Below are 5,129 nucleotides of genomic sequence, written 5' to 3'. Positions count from 1 at the left end.
TTCAGATTTAGTTGTGTTTTGCTGAAAATTTCCTTTTGACAAAATACCAGTTTACTTGAGCCAAATTATCTTCATGTTCTTGAATAGTATTGTTTAACCATAGTAAGCTATTGGCTGTTGTGTGAGCTCAGTATGTTTATATTTAACTATTGTACAACCAAACACTATGCAGTTAAAGAGACTATTGACTGCAAAATGTTCTTGACTGGGTTTTCTGATTCTTTTCTACAACCTTTATTTATAAAAGCCAGTCTCCAACATTCCATCACTCTCTCAAAATTTTGTAATACTCCTAAGAGAACTCAATCCCATAACCCAGAATGTGGAGCTCTGTAGAGAGGACAGGGCCTGATATTCAGTGGTAGGGTGTAGGTTATGGTGTGAGGGGGAAAGAAGTGATTTATTTGAGGATATTGTGCTGGTCCTCCAATGAAATTGACTGGTAGCTTTAGAACAGACGAAAGGAAGTATTTCTTCACACAATGAAAAATTAATTGATGGAATTCACTGGCACTAGAGGAGATAATAGCTACTAGTTTTCATAGCTTTAAAAGTATATTAGACACATCTCACAGAGGACAAGTCTATCAATGGATATTAGTTATGATGAATGTATGAAACTTGCAGTTCCTGGAGGTCAACAACAGGAGAGGATTACTTTTTCATGTCCTGATTGCAAGCCTTCCAGAGGCAGTGGTCCACTGTGGCTGCTTTTATGTTCTTAATTAGCCTGTGCTCTGCTGTGATTTGATGCCTCTTCTTCAACCTTTTGGCCTGGCATTGTGGACACTGTCGGATCCACTGGTATAATTAGTTATTTTTATATCCTGGACTTAATGGTGGATAAGGTATAAGTAATAAATTCTTATTCTTATGGAGAGCAGGTTAGGGATGTGGGCTCTTTAGATGGTAATGTGTATTACTTCAGAATATAGTACGCTAGTCTTGCTTTGTTGGGGGGCCCTGTTTCTCATTCTGTGTTCTGCTGCATATTTCGGCCCTGGTGGTGCCTCTGGATGAAGCTCACAGTATAGTCTTGGACAAATCAGGGTGAAGAAAAAAATTATAACTACAGTATGGGGATGTTTCAAAATTTCTGATTACTATGAACTGACACAAAGTATCAGTGCCACTGACAATGCAGACAGGTAATCATATTGTGCACTTCACTGGTGTATCTTCAAGCTTCATGGAACTTTCCAAAGTAAGAAAATGACTGTCTATTTTTCTAGCAACTATGTTGCTGAAGTTCTATCGCTTCTTCACTTCCTAGAGAAATAAATTTTGCCACAAAGATAATTTCTCAATATGTTCCCATACTGCAGTTTTCAAAGTAGCAATTTTTACGCTACAGCTCACTGAAGAGAATAAGCAGTCTGTACAATAATGTCCCTTTTTGGATAAAATTCCTTTAACTTTGAGAGGCTGCACATGAGATGTAGATTCTCTGCTACTTAGTGACTTCAATTTATTTAACTAGTTCAAGTTCACTGGCAGCCTCAAAAGCCTTGGGATTTGGGATAAAGTGAGCTTACATTCTTTGTTCCCCTGCAAAACCTGTTCCTGTAAAACATCCTGTTCTTCTGATGTTTCTTCCTCTACCCCCACTACTATTATTTTTATCTCATAGTCGGTAGTGTTCAGTTTTTGCTGGTTCCTCAGGTAAACATCCTTAGAGGTGCCTGTGGATTCATTGCTGTGCCGGGAGACACATGTTGGCAAGAGCACTTTGCATTGGCTGTACCTATTTTTGTCTTATCTCCTGAAGGGCTGTCCCATAGGAGAGATTAAGGGTCAATCTGCAGACCTATTTTTTATATTCACATATAGTTAACATGTTCTGAATCATTTTGAAGATGATTTTCCAGAGTTTTATTATCTGACAACAGTTTTACAAAACAGATTTTTTCATGTGAGTAAAGCAGCCAGAAGTGTGCTATGAAAGACGACCCAAATTCCTCTATCCCCCACCCGCTAAAGTTTGGTTAAAAACCTCTTCAATAAAACAGAATAGGTTAGTGACCCTTTATTGTACTGATAGTTCTGCTTTCTCATTTGGTAAACAAAATAAACTTTATGTTTGGACTAAAGGAGCTGTGGGACACAGGTGGTGCTGTGGTCTAAACCACAGAGCCTAGGGCTTGCCAATCAGAAGGTTGCTGGTTCGAATCTCCGCGACAGGGTGAGCTCCTGTTGCTTGGTCCCAGCTCCTGCCCATCTAGCTGTTCGAAAGCACGTCAAAGTGCAAGTAAATAAATAGGTACCGCTCTGGCGGGAAGGAAAATGGCGTTTCCGTGTGCTGCTCTGGTTCACCAGAAGCGGCTTAGTCATGCTGGCCACATGACCTGGAAGCTGTCTGCAGACAAATGCCGGCTCCCTCGGCCTGTAGAGCGAGATGAGCACGCAACCTCAGAGTCGGCCACGACTGGACCTAACAGTCAGGGGTACCTTTACCTTTAAAGGAGCTGTAAAATATGATTGGTCAAGCCCCACTCTTACCTGTATGACATCAGGATTAGGGTGGCTGGCTGTGGCTTGCCCAAAATAACCTCGTGGGCCAAATGGGGAAGTCTGGCATGCCAAGACTGGCCCATAGGCAAGAGGTTCCCCACACCTGACCTAGAGATAAAAAAATTAACCTCAGGAGCTGAAGCTCTCTTGCCTTGCCTCAGGGGACAGTAAAAAGGTAAAGGACCCCTGACAGTGAAGTCCAGTTGTGAACAACTGTAAATGGTTGAAGGCAGTATTTAACACAAAGCGTAAATGAATTTTAACATAATATAAAATAAACACCACAAATGGGGGGAATAATGACCCTATGGGAAGTGTGAATATCCTGAAAGAAAATTCAGAAAGAAAGAAGCAGAAACAGCTACTGAAGTACTGTTGTCAGTTGGCAACTTTGTTGAGTTTGAAAACAAAATTTATTGACCATGTGATGCAACATAATATTCATCCTCTTTGTAAAAAGAGGGATTTCTGTGACATTTGTTTTCCTCACAAATTGTATATGTTCAGTTGCAAAGGAACAAATTATTAGGGTGTTGCCACAGCTAAGTGCAAATTCCCATGGGCATTACAGCATCACACATGGGCTTGATGCTGACCTACAACTTGTGAATTCATAGTTAACCTCATATGCACACTTGCTTTTGGTTTTGCTTTGCAGACATTTATTTGAGGAAGTCTATCAATGAATTGTCTCAGTTAGATTGTTCATGTAACACTGGTCACAGGTCATTTGCCAGAAAATATTTCTTTCCACAGTCTCCAATGATCATTACAATAAGTTGGACACTTATTGAAGCATTAGATGTTTATTGGCAAGGATAGGGAAAAAACAATTCATACTTTTAGCAAAAACACTTGTTCGTAAGGTTGCAAAATTGTTACATTGGTCAGAGTTTTTAAAAGTAAGCATTTAAATTAGCAGCGGTATACTTACTGATTATTTTGAATTAAGAGGATCAAGTCAGCTAATGAACAAATGGTTTAATGTTAATTGGAGTTCAAATAATATTAGCTAATACACAAAATGTCATATGAAGAAACTTACAAATCTTACATTCCATACAGTACATTCCATACAGTATGGAATTACCCTAAAGAGTTGCTATCTTTTGCCCCCAAAGGCTTAAGTTACAGAAGGATAAATTATGTGGGTTCCTCTTATGTGCTGCTGCCCTTTTTGAAACCTTGCAGTGTTTTACACCAGTGATGTAAGTTGTATAGTGTATAATTATGTTTTGGATCTTTATTGTTAAATGCATACCCACCCCCATATAGAAAAAACTGTACCTTAAAGAAGCAGCCTTCTCTTTCCTGCTGATTTCTATTGTGTCAAATGAACAGGATGAACATCTGCTTAGTGTTCTTTTGTTGCCAGATGAATCTCATGCTTGGTGAGGATAAAATTACCAGATGCCATTTTTCATAGAGGTGTCTCATTGTAATGGAAACAATATAGATTAATTTCACAGTTGGGTGTGCATTCCTCTATCAGTGGATGGCGATGTTCAAACTCCTTTCCCCATATTTGATATACCAGCACGAGATTCAAATGTCACTGTCACTGACCCTTGTATGCCACACTTTTCCAATATCCTATTGTGGTAAATAGCAGGTTACCCGACGGCTCCAGCCCTTTGCTGGGATTGCAAAGTCCAGGGCATTTATATGAATACATTTCAAAAGCAAACACGTCGCACTTAATCCGTTCTCCTAGCATTTTGATATATGAAAATGACGTTTCCACTGCTGTGCGGAGTGGGGCAACTAGCTGTGTGTGTCGAGTGCTTCATTCATGCTTAACGTCATTTCACCTCAGAGCGGAAAAACAAAATTATGTGGAAGCCTGACATCAGCCATGAGATCATTTGCTGGTTTGTCTTCTTCATCTAATACAGTATTATACTAGGGAAACGGCCTTCCATATGTGTCACCCTATGTGAATATTGGAACCGCTCACTTTCGCACAGGCAGGTGACGTTACCTCAAAGCACACACCCCTCCCCCCCTCCCGCCCAGTCACCGAGGAAGGCGCTTGTCACTCCTTACCTTATATAGTGGCCTTTAACACCCGCCTCCGAAAGACTGGTTGGCCGACCCTCGAAGAATGTCGGCGTGGATTGGCCGCGGCGGCTGCCTGTCATCACGCTCGGGGCCTGGTGCGGCCTGTGAGGGACCGAGGGAGGCCATTGCGGCTGGAGCGTCTCCGAGAGCTTGGTCAGGAATCGAAGCGGCAGAGTGGCTCCCCCGAGGGCTTCCGAGGAGGTGAGGCGGGCGCCGGAGCGGGCATGCTTGGGGCCGGGCGAGCTGTGGGTGCGGCCGAGGGATACCAGCGGGGCTGGCGCCGGGAGGAGGCTCCGGGGGGTTGTGGGTGGGTGCGGGGAGCGTGGCGGCGGCGGCGACCCCCGCAGACGGCTGCGTGATGACTTCAGCCCCCCTCCCCCACCCGGAGCTGCGGCTGGAAAGTTTCCCCCCACCTTGGCAGCCCCCTTTCCTCCTCCTGCCCCTGGCGAGGGGGCGGCGGAAGCTCCCGCTTTAGGCCCCGGCCGGGTCAAGCCCCCCCTGTTCCCACCCTGCCAGCGCCCCCCATTCCCACGACTTGTTTTCGTCTCCTGAGCTGC

General features: G+C 43.5%; 1 protein-coding gene across 4 annotated transcripts in view; it reads left to right on the top strand.

Annotated features, from left to right (window-relative positions):
- The first annotated feature begins 4,647 nt into the window (after positions 1 to 4,647).
- MAPK9 (mitogen-activated protein kinase 9) overlaps positions 4,648 to 5,129 on the top strand; it is a 31,336-nt gene continuing 30,854 nt past the window's right edge. For 3 of the 4 annotated variants that reach the window (XM_053376946.1, XM_053376948.1, XM_053376949.1), the window contains exon 1: positions 4,652 to 4,773. The gene's annotated coding sequence lies outside the window, so the exon portion shown is untranslated. Of the gene's footprint in view, positions 4,774 to 5,129 lie in introns of all 4 variants that reach the window. The other variant, XM_053376947.1, reaches the window with a different exon arrangement.

The sequence above is a fragment of the Podarcis raffonei genome, chromosome 2 (genome assembly GCF_027172205.1).
Source record: "Podarcis raffonei isolate rPodRaf1 chromosome 2, rPodRaf1.pri, whole genome shotgun sequence".
NCBI lineage: Eukaryota > Metazoa > Chordata > Lepidosauria > Squamata > Lacertidae > Podarcis > Podarcis raffonei.
This window is presented reverse-complemented; position numbering and strand designations above follow the sequence as displayed.